Source organism: Lissotriton helveticus, chromosome 2_2 (assembly GCF_964261635.1).
Source record: "Lissotriton helveticus chromosome 2_2, aLisHel1.1, whole genome shotgun sequence".
NCBI classification, from domain to species: domain Eukaryota; kingdom Metazoa; phylum Chordata; class Amphibia; order Caudata; family Salamandridae; genus Lissotriton; species Lissotriton helveticus.
The window spans coordinates 326,621,873-326,638,098 of NC_136060.1; the positions used below are offsets into that span (position 1 = coordinate 326,621,873).

Below are 16,226 nucleotides of genomic sequence, written 5' to 3' on the forward strand. Positions count from 1 at the left end.
CACCCACAAACAAAGTAAAAAATGTAGGAGTCCTCTTCGACACTAAACGGTCTTTTGAAATCCAGATTAACCATACGACTGTGGCTTGCTTTTTCATTCTCAGAAACCTGAAAAAAGTCCTTCAGTTTATTCCATGTGAGCTAAGAAAAACAGCGCTAATTTGATCCAGGCTTGATTATTGCAATGCCTTTTTCACCAGTGCGAGGAAGTGCAGCATACATAAACTCCAGATGACTCAGAACGCTGCAGCTGCAGTCGTGCTTGGGCTCACTCACTATGACTCAGCCTCTAAGGCTCTCACAGAACTACACTTGATGCCAATCAGCAAACGTATTCATTTCAAAGCGTTATGCATTGCATTTAAGGCCAGACACGGCCTCGTTCCTTGGCAACTGTCACAATTTTTCAACCCCTGCATCCCAGCTAGATACCTTAGATCAATAGACAGCGGCAATCTAATCGTCCCCAAGGTACACAAAGTAAAATGGTGAGGAAAAAACTTTGCTTACACCACGGCCAAACTCTGGAACTCCATGCCTATTTCTCTAAAAATTAATCCAATCTGCTCAAATTCAGGAAGCACTTAAAAACTTGGCTCTACTAGTGCACTTTCACAACACTTCCTCTGCTTTCATGCCCTTTCAAGCGCGACACCGTCGGGTTGACGTTGCGCTATACAAATTCTTCTTTTCATTTCATAAAAAGAAAGTTAAGGTTGGATTTATAAGTTGTACAAGAGGGATCAGATACACTATCATATCATTTACTCTGTAGAGTACACTATAAAAACATTTGAATGTCCTGCATACAAACAGCTTTACATGTGTTACATTCAAGCAACTTTGAGAGAAAACACCTTTTGTGCTGGAAAGTAAGGGGCATATGTATCATAGGTTGAATCAGTTTTGAAGCCACACTACGGAGTGCAAAAGCAACACTTTTTGCACCTTAAGTGCAATCTGGCAAGCCACGCAAGGCCACCTTGCATGGCCCTGGGTGGTTTGATTAAATCTGGAGTAACACAACGCATCGGATGCGTTTTACGGGTGGTGTATGGGTGTTTCCATGCAACATCAATGAATTATAGCACATTCCCAGATTTACAATTACTGGTGCACCCTGGAGTGTGCCAAAATGCTACGCATCCCCAGAGGAGGTGTAATGAGGAGAAATAAATATCTTTATTTCTCATTGTTTTTTCCTATTTCTATGTGTACTGCATTTTGCAAGTCACACATAGTAAGAGGAAAGTGCCTCAGGGGATTGTCTTGTGCAGGAAGGTGTCCCTGGCTGCACAAACACAATCCTGCTTACAATGCTGGCACTGTTCACCATGGTGCAAGAGTGCCTGCAGTGGTGCTAGGCATCACATTGTGTGCCAGTGCTGGAAAAAGACAGGAGCGCGTCGTATAACGTTGACTACTGCACATTCATTCCATTTCTCTGTTATGCAGCGCAGTGCAGCAAGGTGGCTTGCAGGGCTGCATGACTGAATGACAAATATGCCACATAATAGCTAAAACGTTTCGTGCAGGTTTGAGTAGTTTTTGTGACCAAACCAGGCACAGCATGGTTGTTAATCTGGCCTTAAATATTTTTTGATGGGCGATAAAAGTATTCAGGGCAGGTGATTCCACTAAAGTCTATGGAAGACTTGTTGCTTGCTTGCAGATTAAAAATACATAAAAGGAGGGTGACATATCCTTCAAATGAAGGGGAGCGGAGAGGTGCAAACATTCGTCATACAAATTGGTGCAAAGCTGAAAGTATTTAACTAAAATAAGATAAAGCATGCAACTTCGGCATTTCCCACATAATTAAGGATTTTCCGCTTTTGCTGCCTAATCCACCACACCTGCTGTATAATCTACAAATGTTAACATTTTTTTTTTCTACCTGAAAGGGATCAAAAGTTACTAAAAAGTAGGGACACGTCACCACGGTGCCGTGGAAAGCCCTTGGCAAAAGTTGAGTGACTATCTTTCAATTGTGTTTTGCTGTATTTAGCGGTTAAACTGGTGATAATGAGTTAAACGTTGTACCCAGACAATATTACCAATTGTAAAAATGACAAAATAATGGAGCAGTGCTATCACTAAATGTGACACCTTGTGCCGCATGATTTGCCTTTTCTCACCGCACAATTCCTAGTGAATCCTGTTGCAAAAACTGTCCCTTTTCTCCCCATATTCCAGTGGCCCTAGGTATAGTACATTTATAGGAAACAGGTACAATTTATATTTTAGACATAGATGTGATTTTAAAGGTATATTTCCTAATCCAAAATAGTTAGCTATCTGGAGGCTTTTACTTTTTAAAAATAGAATGGCTTTGTTAAGTCTTATAGTTTTTTTGTTATTGCTCCTTATCAAAGGTTTTTTTTATCATATGAGTGAACCGTAGCTTTCCATATCGGCTTGATCCTTGGCTGGGGGTTACACTCTAAATAATAGGTACAATGGAACTATGGTGCGGGACATCTCTGCCAGTCGCATCAGGCCTGCTCTGCTTCCTGCTGGTGGTTGCTGCATGTGAGATATGTTGCAAGGCCTATCTGTGCACTCTGGGTCACGCAATGCAATGTCAGGAATCACGCAAGACCAGAGTGGGTGTTTTACTGCCTTCAGTCACGCCCGAGGCTCTTTTATTTCACAACAGTGCCTACGTCACGGTCGCAACCATGTCGACCGGACGGGAAGGGACGTTTCAGAAAACACACTGCCTTGAGGTGACAGCATGGGGGACGTCCACTTATACAAAACATAACAGTGGTGTTGCCTACGTCCTACTCAAAGAACTCTGAAGATATTTGGTGTAAATGGATTTGTCCACCGTGTAAAGAAAATATTGGAGAAGTATTCCACCTAATTGTTTCTCAGAAGGATTGTCATTGCCTTAATGTTGTGAGCCCCCAAAATGTACCTCTTAATGATGTAGAAGCGTATTGCTGCGCTGTGAAAGTAAATGCAAAAGGCCTCCTTCATGAGGTTTTGCCGTAGGGCAGCACCACAGGCCTTCCTGCTGCGCTGTCCTGCAGCAAAAGAAAAGGGCAGGAATGCGCCATATCCCCAGCACTCAATGGGCTGCTGTACGCCAACGCAGGCACCTTTGCACCATGGAGCAAGGGTGCCTGCGTTGCAGGGATGATTATTTGTGTACAGGAAGGGAAACCTTCCCACACAAAAACAATCACATGGGGCTTTTCCTATTTCTATGTGTGCTGCAGAATGCAGTAACAGATATAAATGATTAGAAACACTATGAAAGTAAAAGAATGATAGAGTTCTACCATCTTGCAAGAATCATGAATACACACAAGTATATAAAATACATGATAATAAAAGTATGTACTCCTACAATGCCTCCCTAACTAGATGTACCTAAGTGTACCTAGCATGGATGTAAGCATTAAGCCAAGAATTCCTCTAGGATAAAGTCAACCCCATTACCTGGATTGAGAGACTGTGGGACCCCGTCCTGGTCTCGGGTTGAACACCCTGCAAGGGATGTTAGACCACTACGAGCTGGAGTTTCTGCATGCAGGAACCTCAGTGTCTCTGGTCAGTGTGTCGGCCGTGAAGTCCTGGTCTCCTCTGCCTGTCTTAGCAAGATGTGATGAACATCTACCCATAGGTCTCCCCGGGGGTTCTATCTCACTGTCTTACTTTGTTGGACTTAGGATGACGTTTTGAATAAGATATTATACAGGAGATGGTAATCCTGCTGTGTTTCCAAGAATCCTCATGCATAATGTATGAGGCTTTTACCAGTCAAAATCCTGCGTTCTGTGTTCAGTGTTGTATCTAGGTAAAAGGTCAGTCCCTAAGAACCGTTATGTATGTAATGTAGGGGAGAATATAAGTGAAGGAGTATTATGTTACCTGAGCCTATATTAGGGTACCTATATGGAATGTAACACCCACTCCTCATTCGACTGGACGACATCATTCAAATTCTAAACGTACTACTAGGCTAACTAGGCACTGGTACGCAAATAACCGTAGTAAAACATATAGTGGTGCTGATAAAATATTTAAAAATCCTAAAAAATCTGTAAAAAATGAAAAAAGCAAATTGTCACTCAAAACATAGCTCCAATATAGCTCTAATAAGTCTGTATGTATAGTTCAAACTACTACAAGCGTCTGAAAGCCATGCATGTCCATAAAAAGTGTTGATTTCTTTTTGAGCTCCAAATTTAGTTTGTTTAAAAAGAGGCCAAATTTCTTCCAGCACACAATGAGACAATTGTTTATGTGTCCTGGCTGGTAGACACAACATTACTGTTGCCTGCCTTCGCAGACGACAATCCTTGTAACACCTCACAGATTATGTAAATTGTGCACAGTTGATCTTCTGTACTGCCTACAGCCGATGCTGGGGCAACGTCTGCGTTGTCGAAGGCCTGGGTGTCAGTGAAAGAGGACAGGAGCCGTGACTACCTGTGGAGGCTCTAGGAATGTCGTCAACAACTTTGGAACACGCTGAGGACACTGCAGAATATGGGCCGTTATTGGGTCCAGTAAAGCATCAACGTCCTGTTGCTCACATGATGGGCGTGTCAAACAGAGATTCAACACGCATTCTTCTCCGCAGACCAGGCATCGGATGACAGGTAAGATGCAGTCCATCCAGACTGGTCTAAATGACAAGAACCAAGATGCACTTATTTCTCTCATGCGAGGTGTGCCCAGATATTGTACCATGCGATCATGGTATTTACTCTTCTGAAGTGCTTAGGGAGGCGTAGCATTCACACACATTTCGAGATTTACGATTCCTCGTAAATATGGAAATGTGTCTTTTTCCATGGGTGTTGCTTGGGAACACCCACAGCAACACCCATGGAACGCCCCTTTCAAGCAAAGTGCTGCGGGTATTGGGGCAGGGTGGGTGCATTCAGTGAATGCTTTCCAGACAGTGCCTTTGTCACACAAGGTATCCCTGTGCATTTCCCAGTTCAAACCGTTTGCTAGGGCACTCAACCCCAGCTCTGGAGTGAAACTGGACAAAGGGGAAGGGGCATAACCACCCCCTCCCAAGATCCTCCCATAGGTGTGGCCTTAGAGTTAGTCCATCCCCTAAACTTAGTAAAGTATAGGAACCCAGTCCCTAGAACTTTAGATTACCCTGGACGAAGCTCTGCAATATATATCTTGGACCTTCGACATTCTATTTTGACTAGAAAACTGAAGAAGTCTCCCTTGGGGTCAAGGAGTGATTCCCCTGTTCAAACAGGCACCAGAAAAGCATCTTGCTGGTCTGCATTTTTGAGGCTCCAGCTGGATCCCGAAGAATCTGCGATACAGGACATGGAATTCCAGACATTGCAGAGGGCGACGCGAGTTCCCAGCAAAGCTGAGACCTCTAGCCATGACGAGAGACATGGGACCAGAAGTCCTGGACATCCAGCACTTTTGCTAGTGCATTGACTTCCCGAGCCTTTCCAAAGTTGTGCATTGGGCTACTTGTAGTCCAAGCTCTGAGCACCTTTTGCACCAAAGCTTGTGGGCCTACACTCCACAAGTGTTCCGTGGGCCCACTTCCTGCATTTCTGCTTGAGGCCCCTTTGCAATCCCTGGTCCGTTGACTGGTGGGTCCCCACAAAGGAATCTCTTTTGTTTTTTGGGTTTTCCTGGTTGCTCCAGATGTGCCCTGACTCCCCTTCAAAAGGTGAGTTCCTCAGACCTTGCTAGTCTGCACCAAAGCCAATCTTTTTATTCTGCGTGGGTTGCTGTTGCCTAGGCTTGTTGGGTCCAATCCTGATACCGACACTGCAGCACTTGACATCCGACATGGGACAGCACTAATCCAGCTCCTGGTTGTCGTCGACGCCTCCAGGTCCTCGTGGCTGAAGAGTCAATCTTCACCTACATCACCTGAAAACACCTGACATCGGCTGGCATCTTCTTGTCGCCTTCCTGGTCACTGGCTAGTGACCCAGACTCTGTCCCCTCTGCTTTCAGGTTCTTCAGATCTCCGATCCACCCTTGGATCCTTCCAGACACTTTTCATCTGGTCGCCTGCAGCACTTCTTTGCAGTTCTCCATAGGAAATGATGACGAAACCTGACACAAAAAGACACCTATGCACCCGGCTTCCCTGGGTGAGGTAATACGAGTACTTCGGTACTCCTGTGGATCTTGACTCTCAAAGTGTCCAGTACTGAAGGGGTTTGCTCATAGTCCACTCCTAAGTGTCCATAATCTTTAAAAATCTAATCGCAACTTTCTCTATAGAAGTCAATGGTGATTCGCTGCTGTGTTTAGACACTGAACGTGTCCCCCGTGGGTCTCCTGCGTCCCTACCTTGGATGGTTCCTGGTTGCCGCAGCGGTTCTACAGGCCATAGGCCTTGTCTCAATGTTCACAGCGGTACTTCTGCCACTTTCTTAGTATATGGTTTGTGAGGCCCCAAGGGCAAAATGTATACTGCGCTAATTTACTGTGTGCTAATTAAGTTTCTGTATTGTACTTTTGACTCTAGCCTCATAGAGAGACTATAGGGGTGTGTTTAGAATAAATACATATATTTTTATATATACCTGGTGTGGTTCTCCTTTCATTTGGTCATTCACGAGATTATAGACTCGTAAATCAAGCTGCTTTACATTCCTACAATACTTAGCCTCCACAGCTACCACTAGGATAGCTTTATATATAGGTTGTCTGTAAACCTACCATCAATAAGGGTCATTTGGACTGGTGCAAGGTGCCCACTAGAATAGTGGACAGCATATGCCAAGCCAACTTCTCACATTGGTGTGCAGCGTGTGGGATTCCAGCTTCATTGCTTTACCAGATAATCTCAAGTGTTGATCATTTGAAAAACCACTAAAGGTACCATAGGTACATATAATACAAACTTATAATAGAGTAAGTTCTACTGAACTTAGAGTTGTGTATCAAGGGATAAGCACACCCTTCCGACAACTCAAGAGAGTCCAATAGGTACCCAACTAGTGTAGGTAGTACATACACCACACCTCACTAGTTATGTCTTCAGTGGCAGGACCTAGTGTGTCCTTGCCAGATGTCAGTAAATTACGGACATCCAAGTATGACACATTCCCTTTCTCTGAGTTAAGGGCTCTGTGTACTAAGAGGAAACTGAAGACTGGCAAAGGTGCCAACACCCAACGCCTCAGAGAGGTATTGCTGTTATATTACCAGAAGAAGGCTTCAGAGGCTGTAAGGGTAGGCAGTGGGTTGGGAGCAGCAGATGAGGAAGATCCCAGTGGTCCAATCCCACAGGATTCAGACTATGATGCCAACCAGGAAGTTGTAAGAATAAGGAACAGGACAACCTGACCAAGGTTACGCACAACCAAAACAACAGTGTAATCCAAATGTAACCGAGGTGCTGCACACTTCCTAGTGCCTGTTGTCCCTAGGCACAAATCCGGTCAACAAGTTTTCATCAAAAGGGGGAAAGCGCACTCATTGAAATCACAGAGACGTTGTTTTTAGTCCAAACTGTTTTCTTCTTTATTTTGGTAATTTTACCCGATAAAACAAACAGCCAACGCGTTTCGTTACTTTCCGTAACTTCGTCAGGGCATAGTATTCAGATGTTATATTAAACCAACGAGCTGACGGTAATAACCACAAAATGGATGCGTGATGCCGAATCCGCAGTTTTAAAACAAACTTAATGGATACTCTTCCACATATATATAATGCATCACACTCAGGAAGATACTACCTAGATATTCTATATCAATGCAAAGTCTCGCAGTATGGTAACTTCAAGGAACAGTGTATTGAGGAGCCTCAGCGGTGTTTATTTCACCTCCTATATGCGAATAATAGCGCGGTTCAGAGCAAAGCTCCCGGCATGGTAACAGGGATGCACGAGTATAGAATATCTACGTAGTATCTTCCTTGAGTGTGACGCATTATATATATGTGGAAGAGTATCCATTTAGTTCGTTTTAAAAGCTGCGGATTCGGCATCACGCATCCATTTTGTGGTTATTACCGTCAGCTCGCTGGTTTATTATAACATCTTAATACTATGCCCTGACGAAGTTACGGAAAGTAACAAAACGCGTTGGCTGTTTGTTTTATCGGGTAAAATTATCAAAATAAAGAAGAAAACTGTTTGGACTAAATACGTCTCTGTGATTTCAATGAGTGCGCCTTCCGCCTTTTGATGGAAACTTGCCGACCAGGAAGTTGTCAATGAACTAGACCTGGAGAACCCAGCTCCTACTAGAGATGACGAAGGCCAAAGGGGCCCTCTGTTTTCCCCCCAGGAAGAGTTGGTGGTATGCCCAGAAGACCAAGATCACCTTTAGTGTAATCTAATCATTCTGGCACATCTATAGGGTCCTCTGCCTCTTCTCATAGGAGGGCTACCTCCAAGGAGAAGAGGGAGTATCAGGTGAGAATGGAAGAAGCTCAACTGAGAGTAAGGAGACAACAGGTAGACTTAGAAAAGGAGACCCTAGAGCTTGAAAGAGCAAGACAAAAGATGGGGCTAGAGCCCCATGGTGGCAGCAACTTCCCTAGAGGTAGGGATAGGTCTTATGACCATAGAAACCTTAACAAGATTGTCCCTCCCTTTCTGAATGGGGATGACATCCACAAATGGATAACTGCACTGGAGAGGGCATGAAAAGTACAGAGGGTATCCCAGGAGGAGTGGGCAGCAATCTTGTGGCTCTCCTTTGCAGACAAAGGTAGAGATAATAAGCTCCTCACAGTAAGAGAAGAGGATGCTGATGATTACAAGGTCCTAAAGAGTGATCTAATAGAGGGGTTTGGCTTAACTACTGAGCAGTATAGAATACCGTTCAGAGATACCCAGAAGTCACAGACTAAGGACTGGGTTGACTTTGTAGATTGTGCTACTGAGGTTCTGGAGGGCCGATTATTGGGCAGTAAAGTGTGTGACTATACAGGATTGTATAATCTGATCATGAGGGAGCATATCCTTAATAACTGTCAAAATCAGCTGTTGCATCAGCACCTGAAAGATTCTGATCTGACCTCTCCCCAAGACTTGGGAAAGAAGGCAGACAAATGGATCAGAACCAGGGTGAATCAGAAGGTACAGAACCAAGGTGGTGACCAAAAGAAGCAAGATCAAAAAGGTGGGGAGAAGAGTAAAGACCAGATGTCTTCCCAAGGTTCCGAAAAAGCTTTTAATGGTGGGAATTCCCAATCTGCAAAAAAGAAAGAAGGCCCAAGAAAACCTTGGTGTAAAGTCTGTAAGCAAAATAGCCATTGGACCAGTGACTGCACCAAGAAAGATGCAGCACCAGACACCACTGCCCCTAAGGCAACTGTACCCCCTAGTTCAGCTACAAGTGGGGGTTCTCAGCAGAAGGGTGTAGTAGGGTTGACCCTGGGATCTGAGATGGACTCTGGCCTAATCCGAGTTCCAACTCAGGCTGTGTTAGTCTGTGATGGAGGCATGAATATGACCTCCTCTGTGAGTCCCAGTAACCTGGGCAAGTACAGACAACAGCCTTTGATAAATGATAAAGAGGCTTTGGCGTAAAGGGACACAGGGGCAAGTGTCACAATGGTGACACCAGACTTTGTGGACCCTGGACAAGTCATACTTGGTGAGACTTACCAAGTGATCAAGGCTAGCAATGTCAGGACCACACATGCCCTGGCAGTTGTTAATTTCTCCTGGGGAGGGGTAACTGGCCTTAAGAATGTTGTGATAAGTGCAGACCTCCCTGTAGAATGCTTGCTTGGAAATGACTTAGAGACTTCAGCCTGGTCTAAAGTGGAATTGAGGACCCATGCAGAAATGTTAGGGATCCATGCACATATGTTTGCTGTGACTAGGTCACAGTTCAGAAAGTCTAACACTGAACAGGCCCTGGATTTTGGAATAATGGAGCAGGTGACTTCCAAGAAAAGGAGCAGTAGGGTTAAGGCAGGGCCTTCCCCCATGACTCAGAGTGATGATCAGCCTCTTGAGGGAAATGATTGTGAGCCTGAAGAAGGAACTGTCCCAGAGGAGCTTGAGTCTGATCAGGTTTAGTTCTTGGGGACAGGGGACCCTTCCAGGGCAGAGCTGAGTCAGGAGCAGCTGAGCTGCCCTTCTCTTTAACCCCTCAGACAGCAAGCTGCTGCTGAGGCTGCAGGAAATGGTAGTGGCAAATATAAGATTTTTTGGGATGATGGACTTCTGTACTCAGGGATTAGAGACATCAAGCCTGTTACAGCCAGGAGGTTGGTAATACCTCTAAAGTTCAGGGGCTTCCTATTGACACTAGCCCATGAAATTCCTTTAGCAGAACACCTGGGCTAGAACAAGACTTGGGATAGAATGGTCCCTCACTTTCACTAGCCCCACATGTCTGAAGACACAAAGGAGTTTATGGCAGACCTAATCCTGGAGGCAGAGTGCTTGGTTTTGTTTGAGAGGGTGCCCAAGCATGAGCTCAGCCCCTCTGCAGCTTTCGGAATCCCTTCCTTATAGCTATTCTGTGATACAGCCATACCATATACTCTTAAGTGAATTATAACTTTGGAATGACTGCATCAAAACATGTCCTGTTTGGTGTCAAACACTTTGGAATCCTACCACCCCGCCAGTCCTGGTGGCAGGGGTAGAATATCACCCTTCTAGAGGGAGAAGACATGTACACATTTACTTTACTGGTAATAGTTTTAAAGAGACCCAGAATTACAAAATGGATGCTGCTGCCACAGACACATGTGTGACCTCCTGCTGCTGGATGAAACTCCGGCAGGGGAGGCCTGGACAATAGGTTTCCGGTTACAGGGAGGTGTATCCACCTCTTCAGACAGGTTTTAGTGTATTGGGGCAGGGTGGGTGCATTCAGAGAATGCTCTCCAGGCAGTGCCTGGGGCACACAAGGTGTCCCTGTGCATTTCACAGTTCACAAAAGTTGCTGGGGCACTCAGCCCCAGCTCTGGTACGAAACTGGACAAAGGGCAAGGGGTGTAGCCACCCCCTCCCCAGGTCCTCCCATAGATGGGGCCTTAGAGTTAGTCCATCCCCTAAACATAGTATAAGTATAGGAACCCATTCCCTAGGACTTTAGATTACCCTGGACGAAACTCTGCAATCTATATCTTGGACCTTCGACATTCTATTTTGACTAGAAGACTGAAGAAATCTCCCTTGGGGTCAAGGAGTGACTCCACTGTTCAAACAGGCACCAAAGAAGCATCTTGCCAGGCTGCACTTTCAGGTTCTTCAGATCGCCAATCCACCCTTGGATCTATCCAAACACTTTTCATCTGGTTGCCTGCTGCACTTCTTTGCAGCTCTCCATTGGAAACGACGACGAGACCCAACACGAAAAGACACCTACGCACCCGGCTTCCCTGGGTGAGGTAACACGAGTACTTCGGTGCTCTCGTGGGTCTTGACTCTCGAAGTGTCCAGTACTGAAGGCGGTTGATAGTAGTCCACTCCTAAGTGTCTTTAATCTTTAAAAATCTAATCGCACCATTCTCCATAGAAGTCAATGGTGATTCGCTGCTGTGTTTAGACACTGCACGCATCCCTCGTGGGTCTCCGGCATCCCTACCTTGATGGTTCCTGGTTACCCCAGCGGTTCTACAGGCCCTAGGCCTTGTCTCTATGTTCACAGCGGTACTTATACCACTTTCTTAGTATAGGGTTTGTGAGGCCCCTAGGGCAAATCATATACTGTGCTAATTAAGTTGTTGTATTGTACTTTTGCCTCTAGCCTCATAGAGAGACTAGAGGGGTGTGTTTACAATAAGTACATATACCTGGTGTGGTTTTCCTTTCATTTGGTCATTCACGTGATTATAGACTGGTAAAACAATTCTTTCAAGACTAAGCCTAAAGGCTACTCTCCACAGCAACCACTAGGATAGCTTTCTATATAGGTTGTCTTTAAAACTACCATCAATAAGGGTCGTTTGGGCTGGTGCAAGGTGCCCACTAGAATAGTGGACAGCATATGCCAGGCCAACTTCTCACACTGTATGTGGGCCAAAACAACCATCCCTTTCAATTGGGGTTGGATCTATTGTATTGCATGATGTCATCCAGCGTAATCCCTTCTTGTGATGTAAAGTTACCCTCAGTATGAGAAAATGTGTTAGAATCCAATGTGTGTTCAAATTCTTAGTCTTGGCAATTTCAAGACAGGTAGTTTGTTGCACAGTATCATTCAGAAACATAATCTGCCGAAGAATGAGACATGCTCTAAATAGTGCTTCTGATCCCTGGCAGGACTTGCCAGTCTCTAGAACCCCAGACTGATTTTGTGTCTACTGTTTCTTTCCATAAATCAAAACCTTGTTCAGACAACTGGGTAATAAAGGAAGCAGAGTAAATCTGTTTGGTGTTTGTAAACATATTTTTCTGTGCTGATGTCGGTGTAACCTTATAATAATATGAGACTGGGTCAGACATGTTAAATCCTGAAAAATATGAAACTTTTTGTGCAAATGTTTTTTAACTGTTTTTCGGCGGTGTTGGGCCATGTTCCCATTGGTGATATGTGAAAATATTACTGGGATTAGCAGATTTGTGAAAAAAATGATGACCATAATGTTGATAGCAATACATTGTTTTAAAATCTGATGTGTCTTCCAACATTTCATTATTAGAAAAGGCAGTTGATTGTTCTAAATCAAACAACATATTATTTACAGTTTCATAATCCCAATCATCGGAGAATGTACTGGAGGTAATGATATAATTTAAGGATATTTTAAATAAATGTGGGGCCTCATTTATGAGAAATAACGCATCGCTGCGTGAAAGCAGCGATACGTCACTTCTCATTGCGCACTCCTTGCGACATACCTGATGCGTCATATTTATTGTATGATGCATCATGTCGCAAGGGGTTACAGATACGTCAGCTGGCAGGCAGGGAGGCGAAAGATTTTGACGCAACGGCGTCCTAGAAGTGAAGCAGTGAAATCTCATAGATTTCACTGCATCACTTCTACAAGGCTTTTTGCGGGGAAACGCCCCCCCCCCTGCATACATTATACCTGACACAGATATTATGTACGCAGGGGTTTACAAAGTGACACATCTGCTTAGATGCGTCACTTTGTAAATAGTGTGCAACAGGAGGCATTTTTTACGCCGCCGATGCGTCACAAAAAGTGACGCATCGGAAGCGCAAAAAAGACTCACGGCCTCATAAATTAGGCCCCTGGTATTTTTAAAAGTTTGATCGGACCACAAATATCATAATCCACCTTGTTCCACACTATACCATCAGGTATAGGAACTGCTGTAATGTTCACTGATGACAAGTCTCTTTGTTCACGATGTGATGAAAGGTGAGATTTCAGAATCAAAATCCCTTTTGATGCTGCAGAGCTTTGTCTACGATAGGTTCCATTAATGAGCATTTAAAAACAGTTACTACGCCTATCCTGAAAAAAGACAAGTATCACAGTAATTACCCATAGTTTTAGCCAAGGCAATACTAGGTATGTCTTTTTTAAGAAAGATGAAAAAGTCTTTGATTTCTGGTGACAAATTTTTTGGGCTGGCATCGTTTTAGGTTCACTTGGATACAACGAAAAGGTATCAAAGTCGATGAAATACACAGATGCAGTTCGATCTAGTTTTGATAGTTCTGCAGGTTTTTTTGAACTTGTAGGTGGCTCTTATTGAGGCATGTTGATGTAGACATGAGTGTTTGGTCGATTAGAAATTTGTCTTTCATTTTGATTTTGAATTTGAGTTTGAACTTCATTTTCAAGAGAAACAAGTTCCATGGCATTATTGCACAGTCCACCATTCCGTGCTGAGCACTCTTCGAACGTGATGAGTCTTTCTGTTTGAACTTCCTGTAGAGTAGCGAGAGGATGGCGTCAGCTACTCAGGAGTCCACGAGGCCTACTATTCTGTATTGGCCAAAATGTGTGGTTTTATCAGGTCAATGGCGAAAAATCTCTCTTCTTTTTTTTCGGCAAGAGGCGGCAGAAGTACAGTTCTTGTTCCTTCAATGGCCAGGACAGAGACAGGATTTCTGTATGATGACACCATTTTATTTTTGTCAGCTATTTTTTCTCTGACCAGATCCCCATCTGTAGGGACCCAGACAGGTCTTGCCAAGACTAACTTGACTTCCCCAGTGGCGGTCCAATTTACCTGGACATTGCTTTGGAGTGCCCCATTCATATCCTGTAAAACAGCCAAACGATGGATGTCAAAAGGTTTTTCATCCGCCACTGTGCCTTTACAATCGAGATCAGGTACCCACATTCTCGTCCCAAATAGGACCTCATAAGGAGTGATACCCCATAGAGAAATTCTTGGCATGTGTTCAAGGTTCTTTGTACTACATATAAATGTTTGACCAAACTACCACCCGAACCTATTACTCTAGCTGTTAAAGATTGCCTTAAGTCCGGGTGTTTCCACTCCACAACCAAATTTCCCTATAGATGGTACGGAGAGGAGTACCACAATGCTACACCCAAACCTCCCATTGCTTCCTTGTAAGCCCGAGAGCTAAACGCGGGCCACGGTCAGAATGTAATGTGCCGATTGCGTATGTCCCTATAAAGACTCGCAAATCTTTGATAACAGTTTGAGCGTCAGCTTAGCCCTGGGGCCACACCCATCGGAATCTCAAGCAGGATTCCACTGCAACCATGATATACCTGTAAGCCCCATCTGTTTGTAAGGGGCCGCAGTGGTCCACATAAACACATGCAAGTGGTTTGTCTGATATTAATAATGGTGTCTGTGCTGGAAGTGTTATGGTGGAGTCTTTCATCTACTGGCAGATGTCCCATTATAGTCTGCTTTGTTAATCCTGGCCACCAATAGCATTGTTTCAGCAAGGAAACAGTCACCATAACCCCTGCATGCACGGAACCCAGACCATCGTGTGCAGCTAATATTAAGCCAAATCTGCGATCCATGTTTGGTATTACTCTATCCCCCACTCCAGGAATCTGAGCAAAAGGAAAGAGGAGACCAGGAGTTCCCGGCTGACACACTAACCAGAGACCCTGAGGCCCGAAGAGAGGAGCACTGTCACAATACAAGTTACTATCATCATTTACATTTCCACACTGGGCTTGCTTCTGCTGTACATGTTTTACCTTATAGAACTCATGCTAAAGAAACACCTCTTCGACCATTCGCAACTCATACAGTCTGATGATGTGCAAGGGATCATCCGCCGTTTGCCAATGCTCATGAAGTACTTGCCCGTTCAAGAAGCAGAGGCAACGTGTTAAATAAAGGGGAACACGCCCAGCAGTGCCTGAAGTTGCAAGTCCAAGAACAGCGGAAATCTGACTTAGACTATCACGTTGTCTTGAGTAAATTGTGGTGTATCTGGAAGGGGACAAAACCAGCATTCATGGCAGACACTAAAGAAGCTTCTAATCTCTTGACTCACTCCATATTTGATTCTGTCTTACTACCATTCCAGCGTTTATACATACCTGCAGTATTTTCATAAAAGACAGTTCACTGAAACACATTGCAAAGTAAATATTTACAAAAGTTCATTTAAATATGTGTAAATCATAACGTAATTTACTTACAAAATAGCAACAGTAATTTCCCTGTACTTCCTAAACGGCTGCAAGGGTACGCTGTTTATCATGAGGACTTTAACAGTTTTTTATTCCAGTTGTTTCGCTGTCTTTGTAAACATGCTGCAGAAAAAGCAGTACCTATTCACGATCAAACACCTGATGAAGTTAATTGTAGAAAAGTGTTATGGTTTTACGGTTATGTGTTAAATGTGAGATTCGTGCAATTTTTTGCTATTGATTGATCTATTTGGCAGTTGTTTTACTCCCTAAACAAATCATGTATGTTTTAAGTGCCATTGCTACATTTTACAGAATACAGGGCTCATATATAAACCCCTTGCGACCCCCAGTGCATCACTTTTTCCCATATTAAAAGTGACACACTAGTGGTGCAAGGGGATTGTAAATAAGCCCCTACGTTTATAATCCATCCTTCTGTTCTACCATAAATTAAAGCAGTGCATATTTGATGACTGGTGAGCCCTGTAGTAAGAGATAAAGTTGTTCCAACTCACTCCATTATGCAAAAAGGAGCGCTACATTGACTTAACCAGTAACCCTCGTCCCAGGAAGGGGGTGTCCTAGTTCCGTTACTGAAGACTTTTAAAACACAATGTCTCGCAATTGCCACATATGGGGTCTAAGTTTGGGGTATTGGTAATTGTAACCAAATACAACCTGAAGAATATAGATTTAGCAGAAAATTTTGCGGTCAACAATTTCATT

General features: G+C 44.0%; 1 pseudogene; it reads left to right on the forward strand.

The window, feature by feature from the left end:
- Positions 1 to 2,458: 2,458 nt before the first annotated feature.
- On the forward strand, positions 2,459 to 15,421 carry LOC144821657 (transmembrane protein 9B-like; annotated as a pseudogene).
- The last annotated feature ends 805 nt before the right edge of the window (positions 15,422 to 16,226 follow it).